Below are 20,501 nucleotides of genomic sequence, written 5' to 3'. Positions count from 1 at the left end.
CCTAGTTCTGGACTTCCCCAACATCAGGAATATTCTTCTTGCATCTAGCCTATCAGTCCCATCAGGATTTTATATGTTTTTATGAGATCCCCCTTCATTCTTCTAAATTCCAGTGAGTACAAGCCCAGTCAATCTAGTCTTTCCTCGTATGTCAGTCCTGCCATCCCGGGAATCAGTCTGGTGAACCTTCACTGGACTTCCTCAATAGCAAGAATGCCCCTCCTCAGACTAAGAGACCAAAACTGCACACAATACTGAAGGTGAAGCCTCACCAAGGCCCTGGATAACTGCAGCAAGACACCCTTACTCAATTCTCAAACCCTCTCATTGTAATCATAACCCTATCGCATTGTAAAGTCCAGTATGCCATTAGATTTCCTCACTGCCTGCTGCACCTCAATGCCAACATTCGGCGACTATTCCACCATGGGACCCAGGTCTCGTTGCACCCCACCTTTTCCTAAACTACCGCCATTCAGATAACAATCTGCCTTCCTGTTTTTGTGACCAAAGTGGATAACCTCATATTTATCTACATTATATTCCATTTTCCAAGCATTTGCTCAACTAGCCAGTCTGTCCTAGTCACCCTGCAGCCTCTTGGCATCCCCCTTGTAGTGCACACTGCCACCTAGTTTAGTGTCATCTGCAAATTTGGAGATATGGCATTCAATTCCTTCATTCAGATCGTTAATGTATATTGTGAACAACTGAGGTCCCAGCACTGAACCTTGCAGTAACCCACTCGTCACTGCCTGCCAATCTGAAAAGGACTTGTTTATACTAGCTCTTGGCTTCCTACCTGCCAACCAGTTCTCTATCCACGTCAATACATTACCTCCGATACCATGAGCTTTAATTTTCCTTACTAATCTCTTGTGTGGAACCTTGTTAAAAGCCTTTTGAAAGTCCAAATACACAACATCTGCTGATTCACCCTTGTCCACTCTGCTGGTCACATCCTCACAAAATTCTTGAAGATTTGTCGAGCATGTTTTCCCTTTAGTGAATCCATGCTGACTAGGGCCAATTCTGTCACTGCTTTCCAAATGCTCAGTTATTATAGCCTTAGTAATTGACTCCAGCATTTTCCCCACCAACAATGTCAGGCTAACCACCCTATAATTCTCCATTTTCTCTCTCCGTCCCTTTTTAAAGAGTAGGGTTACATTAGCTACCTTCCAGTCCATTGGTACTCTTTGACAGTCTACAGGATGCTGGAAAATGATTATCAATGTGTCTGCTATTTCTAGGGCCAATTCCAAAAGTACTCTGGGATACGGAGCATCAGGCCCTGACTGTTATTTTTGAGATGTGATTTCAATTGGAGAATTATTGATTGCATTTAAATTCCAGTAGCTACTTTGGTTGGATTTGAATGCATAGCAGCTGAATGAGTTTGGACCTTGGATTATTAGCCCTGTCATTATCAGTATGCCACTGCCTTCCATTGTAGGTTAGTTCAATTGGCTGGACAACTGTTTTGTGATGCAGACTCATGCTAACAGTGCAAGTTCAATTCCTGGACAGGTTGAGGTTACCATGAAAGGCCTATCTTCTCAACATTCTGCCTTGCCTGAGGTATGGTGACTGACAAATTAAACCAACAGTAATCATCTCTCTCTAATCTGACAGTAACCCCATAGTCCCATAGGACTGTAGTGACTTTACCTCTACCTACCACAATTTGGAGAACAGAACTGTTGCCAGTATTCATGCATATCACAGTGCTGCTTCACAGCACACACTTGGGAGATGCAGATAGCTACCTTCATAACATCATCATGCATTGCCCATCCCATTCTTTAGCCTCCACCAGCCCTACTACCCTCCAACATCTCAGTGGCACAGTGGTTAGCACTGCTGCCTCACAGCACCAGGACCTGGGGTCAATTCCAGCCTTGGGTGTCTGTGTGGAGCTTGCACATTCTCCCTGTGTCTGAGTGGGTTTGCTCCAGTTTCCTCTTACAGTCCAAAGATGTGCAGGCTAGGTGGATTGGCCATGCTAAATTGCGTTATTATTAAATATAATAACATATGGATGATAATGGAATAGTTTAGGTTAGATGGGCTTCAGATTGGTTTCACAGGTCGGCGCAACATCGAGGGCCAAAGGGCCTGTACTGCGCTGTAATGTTCTATGTTCTATGTTCTTCTCAGTCAGAAAAAAAAGCAAATGACATTGTGAGAACAGGAGAACTGATACATTCAAGTAGTCTGTCACAGTTATGGGGTTCTGTGTATCATAGTACAGACACTACTCACCCATTCAAAGCCATGTAATTTACAAATAACCCCCAAAGATAGTAAGCTAAATAACCATACAGTTACATAAATGACTGTAACTCAGTTGACAGGATACTTACTTGAAATCCATTTCCAAAAGTGGAGCACAGAATCAAGGCAGACATCCCAATATGCAGTACTGAGAGCATGCTGCCCTGGGGTGACATGGTGGCTCAGTGGTTAGTACTGCTACTTCACAGCGCTAGGGACCCGGGTTCAATTCCACCCTTGGGTGACTGCTTGTGTGGAGTTTGCACATTCTCCCTGCGTCTGCATGGGTTTGCTCCCACAATCCAAAGATGTGCAGGCTAGGTGGATTGGCCATGCTAAATTGCCTGTAGTGTTCGGGGATGTGTAGATTAGGTGGCTTATAGGGGGATCAGTCTGGGCAGGATGCTCCAAGGGTCAGTATGGACTTGTCAGGCCAAAGGGCCCAGTATCCCCACTGTAGGGATTCAATGATCATGAAGTTTGTTTGAACTTCTGTCTTTTTTGAAAGAAATTTGAAACTAAACCCCAGCCTGCCCTCTGAGGTAAATGATCCAATTTCAAAGAAGACCAGGGGAGCTATCCTGCAACAAGGTCAGTACTAAATCCTCAATCAACATTGCAAAACACAACATATTATTAGGCTTTTGTCATGTTGTTTTCGAAAGTTTGTGCATAATGGCTGCTGTGTTCCATACGTTATAACAGTGACTACACTTCAAAACCAGGTTTACAATTGAAACTTGGAATGAGTGGGTTTTCTTAAGAGAAGATATTGACATACAGAGTAATATGTCAGATAAGCAAGTTATCAGAGAGGGATGGATGGGATTGCAGCCAGAAAACCCAGCACTTTTTGCAGAGGAAAGGATAAAACAAGGCATTAGAGTCATGAAGTAAGCAAGCACAAATAGAATGGCAGAAAGTTGGTCTTTAGAACTAACATATAGAGGGAGGGAAGTTTGCATCAGTTCTACAAAAATAAATACAACAAAAACAGAAGTTGCTGGAAAAGCTCAGTGGGTCTGGCAGCATGTGTGAAGAGAAATCAGAGTTGATGTTTCAAGTCCGGTGAGCCTTCCTCAGAACTCTGATTTCTCTTCAGATGTACTGCTAGACCTGCTGAGCTTTTCCAGCAACTTCTGTTTTTGTTTCTGATTTACAAGATCCACAGTCCTTTCGGTTTCTACAAAAATAAATCCTTGATTTAGACCGCATTTGAAATAAGAAACACAATTCTGAGCCTCACACCTTGGAAAGGATGCATCAGAATTGGAAAGAGCATAGCAAAGATTCATCAGAGTGTTCTTAGGGCTCCAATGATTAGCCTATGGGAGATCATATCAACTCAGTTTGGATTTCCAAGAATAAAGTGAATTAAGTGGTGATCCATTGAGTTCTTTTAGGATTTTGAAACAAAATGCTAGGGAAGATAAAGAAAAACATACTCTGCTGCTGGAGGAATCTAGAAAAAGGGACCTTAATGTCAGAGACAGGCCATTCAGGGCACTGCCAGCAAATGCTTCTTTACACAAAAGGAGACACCAGTGTGGAGCACTCTCCCAAGAAAAGCTTTAAATGCTAGCTGCAATTTTATATTTGTGACTGATGGTGTTTTGCTGGACAAAGTTACTAAGGGTTATGGAGCAAAGACAGGTGGATGGAGTTAGGTACAGGTAATTTATTTATTTATTGAATAGTGGAATAGATAAGGGGCTGAATGGCCTCCTCCAGTCCTTCAAATGCTCTCATTCCCTTAATATGCCAAGCTGAACAAAGGAAATATTAGTCTGCAGTCTCATGATGATATTTACTCATTGATCGTTAACAATGGAAGTGGAAAGCTGAATATGCCAATCGTAAACAGAAATATGAAAAAAAAAACTGGATGAAAAATTCCTGATAATTCCAGAAGAGGTGAGGAGAGATGTATTGAGGAATCTGGAAATTATAAAGCTGATCAGTACCAAACTCACACAGTTGTTACCACACAGATTATAGAGAGAGAATGACTAATAGGACCTGTTTTCATGTTATTCCATGAGAAGCACTTGTCTCTCTATATATCGGCCAGGACCTTTTGCAATGAAGACTAATATGCACTTATGACTAGGCTTCCCTCTGCTGGACACGGCAACAATTACATATTAACGTCAAAGTCCACATTTGGATTTCGTCTCCAGGTATACCCACCTTAGGCCTGACTTCCTCAGTAATTTCCCACCTCTGAAACTTGCCCTAGTACAAACAGAAAATTGTTTTAAAATTCCAATTAATCGCTACTAACTCAATGTAGCTTTCCCTATCCAGATTTTTACTGGCTCCTCAACTCCAAATAAATTAACCACTTTTTTTTTCAAATCCCTCTGCATTTTCTCCCAGCTTCATAGCTTATGCATTGTCCATCCTTCTGGTCCATCTGTCTTGGTTTGATCTGTCTGTTTAGTGATACAATCTTCTGGTTGCTCAGTCCTTATCCCCATGAGATTTGGAACTCTTGGTTCAAGGCATACTGCAGAAAGACTGCTCCCTTAGATTGACTCCACTTTTAGTCTGCTCCATTTCTGCTTCTGCCTTATCAAAGAACGACTATTAGAATTAGAATTAAGTTTTATTCTCACATGTACACAAGTATAGGAGTACAGTGAAAAGTGTACAATGTCACCATACACAGTACCTTCTTCGGTACAAAAGTACCCAGTTACGAATCTTAGGTACTAAAGTAGATTAGGTGTAAAGATAGAGAAATCAAGAAAAAAGCTAAAAATTCAGATTCTCAGAAGTAAATAATTTTATTTACATGATATTCTACATAATTGCGATTTGTATAATACAGCTGCCTATCCTCTCTTGTCAAGGTCTTGATAGCATATGACCATTGATGTTAATGTTTCATCACGTTACACATCTTCATTATATTAACATGTGCATTCTATTTACTAAAGAATGGTAACATCTGGTTAACAGAAGCCTTAGCAATTCTACAAGTACTTTTTGCACTTTTCTCCTTGAGCTCTCAGTTCCACCATCTTTCGACTTCTCTCTCCATCCTTAGAAGTATACCGGAGTGTTCTGGTCTTTGTCACATCAACTCACCCACATTTTCACCAGAGTTTGCCAGCTGGCAGTTTGTCTGTGAAGCGCTTTTGAATGTTTATTGAATTAAAAGTGCTGTAATACATGCTGTTGTCATTACTCATCTGACATTGTGAAAGTAGAGCTGGAGAACGAAAGCGTGGTTGAAGTATTACCACAAGAAAGTGTGAAAATGTAACTGAAGGGACCTAGAAACAAGAGCTGCAGTGAAAAATACAGAATGAGTGGGCGAATGGGAAAAGAAACAGGGAGAGGAAGTATAAACAAGATGCTTATTAATTTGGTTTTTGAGCCAGGTAATGCTGTTCTAGGTGGATTGTGTAGAATTTTCTGAAATGTAGACCATTTTTTTTAAAAGAGAAGTCCATTTTTTTACTCCACTACTGTGCCAGTTGATATACAGATGTTAATAATGCTGAGGGTGTCAATTAATTGAAACCAATAACAAAGCAAATTTCAACATTCTAGCTCCCACAGCTCTAGCCATTATCTTCTTCCTGTAAAATACCCTGTGTACACAAATCAGATTATGCTTATTTTGAAACTATGCAAATGTGAACAATACAAATAAAGTTGGAACTTCTAAAGCCAACAATTTATTGAAGTTATTCCCTCCTTTAGCCAAGGTCGCACATAATAAAATGGTTATATTATTTATTTCCTGGCACTTGTCTAATGTTTCTACTTTAACATTGCCACGTCGGATTGAAACTCATTTTGTGTTGAGAGCAAAATATTGGCTTTGGTGCTGATGTGTTAGCATGGATAAAGGAACAGTTAATGGATGGGAAGAAAAGAGGAGAGGTCTGGTTATAGTTGACAGGTTGTGGCTAATGTTGTTTTGCAAGGATCAGTGCTGGGGCCTCAGCTCCATACAATCTATATTGATGACTTAGAGGAAGAGTCAGAGAGCTGTGTGCCTGAGCTTGCTGATGGTGTATAACTAGTTGGAACTTAAGATTTGAGGACACAAAGAGGCTTCAAAAAGATTTAGGCAGTTTAGGTGAGTTGACAACAAGGTGGCAGATGGAGTATAATTTGGACATGCATGAAGTTATTCACCTTGGTTGTAAGACTAAAAGGTCAGAATACATTTTAATGGGTGTAAAACTTATAAATGAGGGATCTGAGTATACTCTGTGGGGTCATGTCTCAAAATAGTGTTATGCAGTACACCTATAGGAGACATGCTCGTGCTGTCATTACTGTATCATTGCACATGACCTGAAGGTAAAAATGTTGCAGCTTCTAACTTTAAGGGTGACTTGAAACATAACAAACTGCTGGAAGCAAGCCGCTGTTTGTAACAGAATTGCTTAGAATTAGTGTCTATGATTGTAACATATGTATATACCAGCAGCTATAATAAAACTTTACTGAACATTTCATAGTAACATATGAACAAGAACCATGAGTAGGCCAGTTGATTTAATCATTGACTGTATATTCTTACATATGCCCGATAATCTTTCAACCTCTCGGCCATCTGGAATCTGTCTACATCTGCCTTAAAGTTACTTAAACATCTGCAACCACTGTCTTTGAGGAAGGGATTTCCAAAGACTCACAAACCTCTTGAGACAAAAAAATCTTTCTTCTTCTCAATTTTCAATGGGCAACTCCTTACATTTAAACAATGACCCCTTAGTTCTAAATTCCATTCCAAGATGAAATATGTTTTCAACATCCACCCATTAAGACCTTATATGTAATCTCTGACTCGATAGGATACAGGCCTTGCTTGCCTTGCTTTCCCTTGTGAGGCAACTCACTCATTCCAGATATTAGTCTAGTAAACCTTCTCTGAATTGTTTCCAATGCATCAATATCCTTCCTTAAGTATGATGGCCAGTACTGTACACAGTACTCCAGATCCAGTCTCACCAAATTTCTGTGTAACTCAAGCATTATCTCCCTATTCAATTAACTTTCCAGATTAGTACTTTCCCAATTAGTACTCCTGATTCAAAACTACATGACCCAAGTCTAGATAAGGAGTAACATATCAGGTACAAATACTTTGCTAGAGACAAAAACCTGATAGCGAATCAACTCCAGTGAATTGCAGTATGCACATTCAAGAGAAGATTTGAGTTGAACTGAACAAGATAGAAGGAACTTGTTTCATTGGCCAATGGACAGACTGATGCAGCTCCATCATATGTATCTTAAAGAAAGATGGCACTGTATGAGTATGCCTGGATCCAAACTCCTACAAGGAACACCAGATTGGCATTCCATGCTGTATTAATGAGGACAATAGATGGTATTTTGGTCTTTGTTGCAAAGGGATTGAAGTGCATGCATAAGAAAGTCTCTACAGCTGTACAGGACTTTGGTAAGATTACAGCTGGTATGCTGTGTGCAGTTTTGGTTTCTATATTTAAGAAAGGCTGTACAGAAAAGGTTCACTCATGGGTTGAGAAGGTTGTCCTCTGATGACAGACTGCATATCATAGAACCCCTACAATGTGGAAGCAGGTCATTCAGCCCATTGAGTTTACACCGACCCTGCAAAGAGCAACCCACCCAAACCCACCCCCACCTTCTTGCTGTAACCCTGCGTTTCCCATGGCTAATCTACCTAATCTACACATCCTTGGGCACAATGGGCAATTTAGCATGGCCAATCCACCTGCGCATCTTTGGATTGTGGGAGGAAACCGGAGCACCCAGAGGGAACCCACACAGACACAATGAGAATGTACCACACAGACAGTCACCTGAGGGTGCAATCAAACCTGGGCACTGGCACTGTGAGGCAGCAATGCTATCCACTGTGCTACCGTGCCATCCAGATATGTGGGCATATACCTTCTTGAGTTTAGATGACAGGAGATCTCATTGAAATATATACAGTTCTGAAGTGGATTGATGGTGCACACACTGAGACTTAGTTTCCTTGAGCTGGAGAATATAGAATACAGGGACACGGTGTCAAGATAAGGAGAGAGCCATTTAAGACTGAGGTGCAGAAAATTTCTTTTACAAAAAGAATTGTTAATATTAGGAATTATCTTCCCCAGAAGCTTGTGGGTGCTCCATCATTGTATATATATAAAGCTGAGATAGATGCATTCCCACGCATATGGGAATAAGTGGGAGGGTGGAGTTAAAGCCGAAGATCAGGCATGAATAGCGAAACAGGCTCAATCGGCTGTATGGTCTAGTCCTGATTCTGTTTCCCATGTTCTTTGCTTTTGGACTTGCCTGATTCATAATTGTCCATTAAATTATCAGGGTTGCTATGCCTGATGTCTAGTGTTGGATGAGCTAAGATTCGTTCCAACTAAACATTGGGAATATGGGAATTGTCTTCAGCCACAGTCATAAGTTTCATTCCCAGCCATTGATGCCATGCATCAACCTAGCAATTGTTTGAGGTTGGACCAGCTTTAGATTGGGATATTACATGAGCAAATCAGGATTGCTGCTGTCCTGTACATGGCAAGTGGGAGGCAATGGCCTAGTAGCATTATCATTGAACTGTCAATCCAGAGACCCAGCTAATGTTGCAGGGACCTGTGTTTGAATCCTGCCACAGCAGATGGTGGAATTTGAATTCAATGAAAATCTGGAATTAAGAGTCTAATGATGACTGTGAATCCGTTGTCAATTAGAGCCATAGAGTCATAGAGTCCTACAGCATGGAGAAAGGCCCTTCGGCCCAAACTGATCGATGCTGACCAAAATGTCCATCCAAGCGAAACCCATTTCCCTGCACTTAGCCCATATCCTTCTAAACCTTTCCTATTCATGTATTCATCCAAGGGCCTTTCCAATGTTGTTAATGTACCCACGTCAACCACTTCCGCTGGCAGCTCATTCCATATGCATACCACCCCCGGTGTAAGAAAGTTGCCCCTCAGGTTCCCGTGTATTCTTTCCCCTCTTACCTTAAACTGATGCCTTCTAGTCCTCGATTCCCCAACCCTAGGAAAAAGACTGAGTGCATTCACCCTATCCATGCCTCTCATGATCTTATACACCTCTATAAGATACCCCCTCAGTCTCCTATGCTCTAAAGAAAAAGTTCCTAGCTTGTCCAACCTCTCCCTATAACTCAGTCCCTTGAGTCCAGGCAACATCCTTGTCAATTTCTCCTGCACTCTTTCCAGTTTAATAACATCGTTCCTATAGCAAGATGACCAAAACTGAACCTAATACTCCAAGTGCGGCCTCACCCACATTCTTACAACTGTAATATAACTTTCCAACTTCTGTACTCAGTGCATTGACTGATAAAGGCCAATGTCCTTCCGCACTGCCCTGTCTACTTTCAGAGAACTGTGCACCTGAACTCTAAGGTCTTTCTGTTCCATTACACTCCTTAAGGCCCCATCATTCACAATGAAACTCCTACCCTGATTTGACTTTACAAAATGCAACACCTCACACTTATCTATATTAAACTCCATTTGCCAATTCTTGGCTCACTTCCCCAGCTGATCAAGATCTTGCTGCAATTTCTGATAACCTTCCTCACTGTCCATGGTACCACCTATTTTAGCATCATCTTAATTGCCAGGAAAAACCCGTTGTGTTAACTAATGTCCTTCAGGGAAGGAAAATGTGATCCTTACCTGGTCTGGCCTCCATATTACTCAGGACCCACAGCAATGAGTTTGACTCTCAACTTTCTTCTGGGTGTTTAAAGGAAATAAATGCTGGCCTACCCAGTAATGCCCTCACCCCGTGAATGAATGAATGAAAGAAAAAAACCAACATTAACAAATCGGCTTCATATAATCTGGGAGCTGGATGGGCAGCTGCTTGCTACTTATATAAAAATTAACTGACAATTGAGCTTCTTAACAAGCCAGTTGATCTATATACTAAGTTGCCCATGTCACGATGCCATTGGTGTATACAGGCAGACGAGAATGGCAGCTCTCTTTTTTCATTGTCTAAGGTGAAAAAGCACTCAGGAAGGAATTGCATCCTTCAGTACTCTTTGTGTACATCAGCGGCACCCTCACAAGATGATACCTCAGCTTATATCTCCCTGTCTGTCCTCCAAAGCTTGTACTACCATCTTCTGCACTCCACACCCTTCTACACCAGGGTTCTTGGTCCCTATCCTCACAAGGAACAACGGAACTCATAAGAGTCCAGACACCATCTTTTTGAGTTTGTATGCAGTTCAATCAGATTGGTGTGTAACTGTTGAGGGCAGGACTTCCTTCCACTCAGGGATTGAAATATTGCTCTCTACTTGTTCAGGCCACTCTCAGCATATTGGTGCTGCATGGCAATCATTTTTGAGTTGCTTGATTAATAAACAACTCCTATAATGGGATAGGTGAGCAATATAGCCTCCACCCCCATAACATTCACTCTTTGAGTGTCATATTGGATCTTGCGGTCAACTTCTGACCATATATTCATACCAACACTGAGACTACTGATTTTCACAAATACATCACCTGACTTTATCCCTGGTTCATGTGTTGAAATTCTCATCTATCCATTTGTCACCTCTGTTCCGATGAGTTCTTGACCAGGTTTCCGTGTTCTACCCTCTGTAAGATTGAGTTCATCCAACAGTCTGTTACAGATACATTAACTTGCACTGAGTCCAATTCATCTATCCTATTGTGCATGCTAAAATAAGTGTAGAAGTTGGCCATTCAGCCCCTTAAGCCTGCTCTTCAACTCCTAATTATGGCTAGTGATTTACTTCAATGTTAGTGTTCTGTATTTTCCCCATATCTCTTGATGTTATTAAGAGTTTGAAATCTATCAACCTCTGCCTTGAAAGTACTTAATGTCTAAGCTTATATTGCCCTTATGAGGGGAATTGCAAAGCGTGAAGAAATTCCTCTCCATCTCAGTCCCAAATGGCTTCCCCCTTATTCCAAGACTGTGTCTTGTCATTCTAGACCTGCCAGACAGCGGAAACATCCTTCTTGCATCAACCCTAAAAAAACACCCGTAAGAATTTTGCAAATTTCCATGGGATCATCTCCAAATCTTCTAAACTCCAGGAAATAAGGACCTGTCTTCTCAATTTCTCCTCATAAGATAATTCTATAAACTCAAGGATAAGTCTGGGAAGCCTCTGCTGCTGTACCTCTCTGGAAAGTACATTTTTTCTTAGGCAAGGAGTCCGGCACACAAATACTCTAGGGGCAGTCTCACCAAGAGTCAATACAATTGATACAATACATATTTGTTTCTGTACTCAAATCCTCGTGATAAAAGCCAACATGCCATTTGCTGTCCCGATCGTTTGCTGCATTTGCATGTAAGCTTTCAGTGATTAATGAACAAGGACACCAGATGCCTTTGGACGTCAATGCTTCCCAAACTATCTCCATTTAAGAAAGACTCTGCATCTCTGTTCCTCTACCAAAGTGGATAACCTCCATTTATCCACATTATGTCCTTTTCCACTCACTTAAACTGTCCAGATCCCCTTGAAATCTCTTTGCATCCTTCTTATTATTCCTATAACATACATACTCATGTAGTTTTGGATTATCTGTACATTTGAATGCTAGTATTCTTGATCCCCACATCCAAATCACCTTGGTTGCTGATTGATAGGGAATGCCCTGATTTTACCATTCTCACCCTCAGTTACTAATCACTCCACAGACTCACTCCTACTACCCACCACCACTAGCCACCCCTCACCCCACCTTGTCTATAATCTTCTCCAACTCCACAAACCTCCAATATCTCTGCATTCCAAACATTCTTGAGGATCTGATTTTAATTGTTCCATCATTGTTGGCTGTTTGTTTCGTTGCCTAGTCCAGAATCACTGTAATTCCCTCCTTAAACCTTTCTAACTCTCACTATCTTTCTTCTTTTAAGATGCCGGGCAATACCTTCCGTTTTGATTAAGCCTTGTTATAATAATGCCCAATATGGCTTGATATCAATTTTTATTTGATTACACTTCTGTGAAGAATATTTGGATGCTTATGTTGAAGGTGCTAGCAAAATGGAATCTAAAGTTGGGACATTAATAATATCTTGCTGCTCCTCTGGTGTTCTTCAAGTCTGCCTCAGTTCAGACCTCAATGTTATTCACCCAACTGATCTTTCTTCTTCCTCTTCTGTTTCTTGCTCTCAGTGTCACCTTCAAATGTTGTCTGGTAAGGCAATCAGATCTTCTTCTGTAATGTCAGTACTCAGTTATCTTTTTATATTGAAATGAACTTAGCAATCATTTTGGCTTCTAAACTCCTATTTCTAATCTAATCCACTCATATGTCTTTCTTTTCATCTAGCTGATTCTAATCATCTTCCATCAGATCCACATGTCAGAAGCGGAATATTCTGCAATCATCCTCTTGCCTCAGGGTCCAATTCTCACATCCATAGAGGGAAACACTTCAAATTAGGAACTGTTGTTGTCCTGATTATTTTGGCCTTCCAAATAGTAAGTCACTTCCAATCTCTGAGAGACCACATATGTTGCCATAACTTGGCTTGGCAACAAATAAATTAAGACAGTGAACAATTCCATGTACCTTTCTTGGAGTAACCAACAAATTTACGTCTAACAATCTTATCCATGTTAGATTTTCAATTTTTACTCAGCGTTGATGTCTAATATTTGCAAAAGAATGCATAATACAATAAAGTTGCTCAAGTTTAAATCAGAAGAAATAGAAGAGCTGTCACAAAATTGCATTCAGATAAAATTGGTTGAAAGACTGTGACTAAGTAGACCTGTAACTCCTGTAGCATAATGGATTGAGGAGAAAGGGCATGAGCCCTCATACAGTAGAGATATTGTTTTAGATCAAGTAAAGGATTAAAAGTTGCGCACTATTCAAATTATAAAGAAGATCCTGCAAATTACATAAGATGTTTCTAAATTCCTCTATGAATGAACAAGCTAAACATTAATATTTAGTCCCTCCAAGTAAACAATGTTTCTGTTTTGTGAGAAACATGAATAGTTTGGAGAATTTAAACCTCAAACTAACATTTGTGATTTTTAAATTATAGTTCAAGAGAAATGCCAAATGGAAACCATACAATTTTGTGTATATAATTGCAGATTTACTTCTACTTTGGTCAATATTTTAACACAATTGACACTATGACTACTCACAAAGAAAACCATAAGTTTCCTAGCCACATAAAAGCAGAGTGCTCAGGCTTTATGTTAAATTAACAAACTAAGGGAACTCTTTTTGATCTTTGTTGAATGTAATAGAATTCTATTTGATTTCCTTACCCTATTACTCAGAAACATTGGGCCATCCAAAACTACCAGGAAACTAACTATTTTTTTAAAATAATACAAACTTTCTTCCACTTTGAAACAACTTATTCATATTTATCCAAATTTTCCATTCAACTTTATTTGGGTATGAGACAGTAAAAATGTTTGAGACTGAACCACAAGGCACCCACAACATCATGAGGAAGGAATAATTGGAAAACTGAGCGAATGAAGACAACAAAATGTAGGCAAGAGATATTGAAAAGTCATGCCATTCATGGTTTTATATATGATAGCCCACATAATGTATACCACAGATAGTTGGGTTCTATTGAGTCAAATACCTTGAAGTTTATTTACAACACTGATTACTTAAATGGTTACATAATCACAGGCTTACACATATACTCTGGGTTCTCTGCTTATCGATACTATTGTACATTATACAGACATAACTGACTAACTACACTCACTTCATGGCAAAAAGGGGGATTCTTCCTGTTCCAAATGGCTGTTTCTCACAAAATAAATTCAACGACTGATAAGCGGAACCAGAAGGAGCAAGATAGAAAAACAAATCTCATGAATGATATCATACTTCTTTTGTTTGGTACAAATTACAGTCTGAACTTGGGGTGTTTTTACTGCTTCTGGCTAGGTGGTGGTCTACTCTATTCAAGATGTGAAAAGGAATCGTGTAACATGCGTAGGTTTTAAGATAGCCTTCGAGCAATGGGTTCTTTATCATTCCCTGGCAATACATGCTTACTTGTCCAACTGGGAAAGAAGCTGAAGATAACAGCAAAGAGCTGTTGTGCAAGCCTGATCCCCTGATTGAGGCACTGATTCTCAAACATGTGTAAAGATGTGCTCTTCTGCCTGTAAGCCATATAGTGGTCTTGTCTCATCCCAGCCTTTTTCCAATGGCAAAGCAGGTTGCTGAGGGAAAGACAGCTTCTGCTGCTGCTGGTCCTGTGGCATTGGTGTGAACTGCTCCTTTTGTCTTTTGTCAGATGTGGAAGGTAAAACTGCATTAGCTGCCCCTCCTGTCATGGACGTGTTGGTGAACTCCAATCAAAACAGAATGAAGGTAGCAGTCACCTGTCAGCTAACTGGAGCACTCTATCAGGGAAGGCATGCTACGGGTAGCTGCCTCTTATCTGGCTATGGCTGGAGCTCTTCCATTTCACTGATCAAAGGCTTTCAATTTCACCAAAGAAGGCTCCAACCAGAAATTCATTTTTGTAGAATGTAGCAAGTATTTGATTGTTTGGGAACTTGGATCCTTTATGTTTAAATACAGAATGCAAGCTCAAAACAGAAGTACCTCATACGATACTTGAATACTTTACTGCACTGCTGAAGGACAACTCCTCTCTTGCCTCCAATCCTGCCCTGCCGAAACCTGGGAATGTGTGGGATGATATTGGGATCATAATCTGATGTAAGAGGTGTAACTGTCCAATTGTAGCCTAACCCACCCTTCCTCTCAAATTCTCTTTTTATTTCCCATTCTATCTCTGATTTGAATCCATTTCAACCCCACTTCAGTTCTTTCTGTTTGTTTCTGAGTCTCCTAATCTCTTGCAATATACAATCAGTCCCACATTCCCAGGTGCACATTGACCTCGACAGTCCATTATTAGTTCTGAGTTCCAACAAGTTTATGAATAAAGAATCTGCGAACAAGAGATGCAGAGGAAACCTACCTGATGGGAGCCAGCAATGTAAAATCCTTATCCAGCAAATTCTGGACAATTAATTATTACTTTGCTTAAGTAAAATGTTCAATAATTCCTTCTGTAAAAGTAATTGACACAGATCAATGGGGTTTATAGTTCCATAATCACTTATGCCTGTTATATTTTCATATTGGTCATGAATTTTAGTCTTCACTTGATAAATAGATACAGGTATCAAATTACTGGGTTGTCTTAACTTCTAAAGAAGAGAGCGGCAGTTCATTGGATTGACAGGGTTTTATATCTGAGTAGTGCAGACATACGAACATGACTATGACAAAGATATTCCGATGGCCAGAGAGTTTTTGGAGCAGTGGAGTTGTGTGTCGACACTATGCAGGATCCATGATGCAACAGAAAGTTAAAGTTTCTGATTGACAATTGCCTGATACCTGGAACACACGAAAGTAAGAGGATTTGGAGGGTTTCACCTCAACTAAGTTAACAGTTATCCAGGAAATTTAAAGGATCCAAATCTGGGTAATGATTCAATTGGCCATTTGATTCACCACTGATCATCATCCTCCTCCCCAGCTTCACTTCCCCCACCCCTCAAACTTGATGCTTGGATCTCAGACAATCACCTCCCAACCAGACAGCACCCTGACCCAAACAAAACCTATGCCCACCCACGACCCAGCAGTGCTGGACTCAATCTCCCCAGCTGTCCTGTGCATGCCACCAAGCAGAGCCCTACTCACTGCCGCAGACCTGACACTTCCTCTCTGGTAGGCTAACACACCTCTGGACTGGACAACACCAAAGGCCTCAGACCCAACACCCAAAGATACCAGCATGATTCTCCCAGAGCTAAGACTTCTCTTACCCCTCTTCTGTTCATGCCCCCTCCACCTGGACACTCTCCCCTCTGTTGGACTGACCATCCCAAGATCCAACATCCCACACTCTACTGGACCAAAGACCTTCAGCCACCATCCTAAGCTTCCTGGGCTGGATACTACCTTCTCCAGCAGGCTGGCTCCCACCCTGGACACAACACCACCTTTCCATCCTGATCTACTCAAAGCACTTCATTATTAATATGGCTTTCTGGGACCCTACCCACCTGGCACACTACTTACTTAGCTACCCAGCAGGCACCCTTGCCCTTTATTTACCTTTCACTGTTACCTTTCCTGCACCAGTCCTGACATATCTTTGGGACGTTATAACTCCTGAAATTTGGCAACAAGTATCATGAGAAAGGGATGTTTCTCAGTCAGTGAAGCTTCTCCTGCACTGAGTGGATTTCCCCCTGAGTGAACATGTCCAACAAATGCATTTGGGAAAGGCTAAATTTATAATCTTGGACAGAAATATGTACAAGTTGGAGAAATGTAGTTTTTAAAACTACCTTTGTTGTCTGTAGGCATCCTGACTGTGAATGGGATACTGGTGCCAATATGTCTGTTATATAATGAATCTTCATATTGATGTGATGCTGCATCTGAAGAAGAAATGGGGCATAGGAGTACCTTACAGAAATTATTTCGATTTGATTGCTTATTTTAAGGTCATCTTAAAGGTTTGTGCAGAAACAGTATCAAAACTTTGCAAGTACTAAAAGAAAAGTCTCGGGAGGAAAAGCAGACTCTTACAGGACAAATAGAATGTAGTGAACTATATCATTTTAGGCAACTTCATTTTATTGAAAATCAATCTCAGCGGAATCAAAATGAGACTTTGAGATTGAGATTGCACCTGCTTTCAGATTAAGTTCAATTCTTATGATTATGATTTTGCAGTTTTACTCTGTCATGCAGTAACTTAGAAATGACATGAACCTGCAAGAGCAAGTTAAGCTTTTCCCACAACTCTGGGACATTTCACTGATGAGATCTCGCTTTCCAAATCAAGACTTCACTGAATATTGACCTACAGCATGGATAATTCAGATGAATGCAACGTGGCTAAATACCAATATGGCCCAAAAAGCCTGTTTGGAGGCTGTATATCTCACATGATCAGTTGATATTGAAGGGCCACACAATTTTTGTTTGTACTATTTGGATTATTGTTGTAGTTTTAACTCAGTTAAATTGATATTTTCACTGTTTATCGGTATCCTTCAAATTCGCTGGCAAAACACTAGGAAGAGATATATTAAATCCTTAGCTGTAATGTTGGCAGACCATGAGGCACCACTAATTAAGTTTTCTTTCTTCCTCGCAGTGAAATGAAAACATTTAGACAGCAAGATGCTCCCTTGAGCAACTTAATTAAATATTGACCTAATTCATGATCAACAGTGGCTGGAAGGCGTGAGGCACAATTCTATAACCATATGTTGGATGTGTAAGCCGTATCCAAAACTGCATGATCATGGATTATTTGCAATACTCATAATCCTTTTATATTTTGAGTTATTATTGTCTTTAGAAGTATTCTGAAGTTCAAAACTTTGCACTTAAGAAAGTCAGCAGTCAAAAGAAAATCAAGTTCATTTTCAAAGGAGAGCCATGGTTTGTTTTTGTTAAGAATTGCTCCTAGAAATTGCAAGACAGACTGGAAACCTCATTCTGCATAAACCGCACAACAACTGGTGGGGCAAGTCCCTTGAAAATTAACTGGAATGACATACTGCTGAAAGCAGAGCATTAACTGATTGATGCCTTTGGACACTGTTAAAGTATTGCATGTCAGAGGACAGCTGCTACAATTATCTCAATTACAAAGGGGAGCATAAGAAGCTTCTAGAAGCAATTCAGTGATGTACAAGGTCCTTTCTGCCGTATCCAATGGCATTTGATTCATTTTTTCTTGATCTGTTGAAACATGTGCTGCATCTCAGGAACCTGTCTTGCAATTGTGGCAACAATGCACTCTTAAAAACATGTTGCATTGTCATTGTAGGCCAGAACTGAATTACAGTAATAAGGATTTGGTCATGTGGACTCAAAAGCCTGCTCCAACATTCCCAGTAAACTGGGTGGCTGGGTGCACCAAGGCTCTGTGCACAGCAATTGGCATCAGAGCATTGATTGCAGCATTGGCTTCCAGTTCTGGAAGTCACTGCCAAGCACAGATCTTCGGGTCTTGTGCAGCTGGAAAGAGATGCTGGCCTGCTCCATCATTCAATAAGACCACAGCTGATTTTTAACTGAAACTCTACTTTCCCACCATGCCCTCATGTGGTTTGGTTCACTTTGTGTTCAAAAATGCGAACAGAATTTTAATGTTGAACTTTTATCAGATTGATTCAAAGAAAGGAAATGGTGCAGGGTGAGATGTTGGTGCATCAGCACAGTTAGTCCACAGAGTGGCTGAATCTAAAATTCTACAGCGACCTCAGGTTCTGAAACTGCCTGATTATTCCTAGTATTTTCTGTTCTTAAGTCACTTCACTGTTCATTTCAATGATCTCTGTGCATCAATAAACCCTACTTGGAAAATAACTCACAGAAACAATTGTTCATCGTATTGTGTATTACTTTGTAACAGTAATTGTTAAAACAGCAACCTAACAGCCTTTGTTAAACTGGTAACAAAAGTCTTCAGTTTCTTGACAAAGTGTTTGCTTTGTCCATCCACTTCCTGGTTGTGAATTATTCCATTCTGTATCATTCGCTAAAAATAACATTTTTCTTAGTCAAAATATCAAATAGTACTCAAGTGTACTGTCTAGACAGCAATGGTATGTGTTAGTCACAAAGCACTCACCCATGGTAAGAACTCATAGCAGGCCTCTTACCTAGGTCATGTTCTCATTTTGTAACATTCTAACCTTCTTCTGAAGCTTAATGCTTATCCACTAAACCCATGTTTGACTTTTAAATAAATAAGAGGTTGGCACATGTACCAGTGCAGACAGTGTATTGGTGTTATGAAAATAACTTCATGGAACTCTCAAAGTTATTAAAACTTAAATTATGTTATATGAAGATTTTAAAATTAAATTTTCCTCCAATGTAGGAATTTTTCTCATCTTGATTTCTACACACGATGAAAATATAGACAAAATATCAGAAGGTAACAGTAAGTTTGAGCATGTACTAAACGTAACCCTATTACAGTCAATTCTTGGATTGAAAATGATATTTGTTTTGAGAAGGCGATTTTTAGAATCTTTAGCCGTTTCTGAAAAGTTATGGAAGGTGACTTGCAATTCATGATTCATCCAATTGTCTGCGTTTACATGATTTTCCCAGGATTTTTGCACTTACAGCAGGATAGCCAATATGGGAATTCACTTCCTAACTCAGCTGTATCTCTACCAGATGATGTTTCCTTCTTTGCCATCCTTTATACAGTAAAATATAATCAGACAACTGCTTTGTCCCTGAGTGATTCTTTGTTGTTTTGTGCAAGATACAAACTGAAGTTGAGAAGGTGGGTGAATAGTCAATTCGCAGATTCCAATCAGAGCTACAGCTAACTGGGCTTTTAGAAAGTGTGTATGCAGAGTGAAGGCAAAAGTGCAGGCTCGATTCCTGTACCAGCTGATGTCACCATTAGGGTCCTCCCTGCTCAACCTCGTCCCTTGCCTGAGGTGTGGTGACCCACAGCTTAAACCTTCATCAGTCATCGCACTTTAATGAGACTGCAGCCCTATGGTCCTCTGGGACTATGTGACTTAACCTTTACCTTATGACTGACCCAGCTTGACTCACAATTTCGTGTCACGAGTATCAGATGTGCGCTCATTGCCCCTTGCTTCATTCGAGCTTTTTGATATGTGTTCCTCTTTAATTATTGAAATGAAGTATTTTTCCAAAACCAACATGTTCTTGTTCATACACTATTTCATCACACAGTGTTCATAGGTGTGCAGATGCTGGTTTACAGCTGTTTTTGTCACAGCCAAAAACTAACACCAAACGTTACCTGTGAGTCAGCCGAACGTCTTGAGAATCTGAAGCTAACCAAAAATATATGATTCCAGATGTAAACTGGAGTCCCTAAAATCAGTCTTATCAATGTGCTACACATTTCTTTGTCTCATCATGCTGCATTATTGGGATACTCAGTTGAGAGCGTACTTCTGCCCTGCTGATTAAACATTATTTCAATGACACAGTTTTTCCTTGGAACTTTTCCCTGCCTGTTGGATGCACTATAATTATAAAGCTGAAAAAGAAAGCCATTTTAGTCAAAAATTCAGTGGAGACTTCAGGCCAAGCCACATCCAATAACCTGCTCTGAAAACACGGCTTACATTTTGACAACTATGACAAGTCATGCCACAGAAGATTTGACAATTC

The 20,501-nt window shown here is 40.3% G+C and overlaps 1 protein-coding gene across 3 annotated transcripts in view; it reads right to left on the bottom strand.

Moving 5' to 3' along the window:
• Positions 1–20,501, bottom strand: part of LOC109937343 (decorin-like) — a 140,246-nt gene that overhangs the window by 32,389 nt on the left and 87,356 nt on the right. The gene's annotated exons all lie outside the window — the stretch shown is intronic.

This window comes from Rhincodon typus, chromosome 25, assembly GCF_021869965.1.
Source record: "Rhincodon typus isolate 14 chromosome 25, sRhiTyp1.1, whole genome shotgun sequence".
Taxonomy (NCBI): domain Eukaryota; kingdom Metazoa; phylum Chordata; class Chondrichthyes; order Orectolobiformes; family Rhincodontidae; genus Rhincodon; species Rhincodon typus.
Note: the sequence above shows the minus strand (reverse complement) of the source record. Positions and strands in the feature narration are given on the sequence as shown.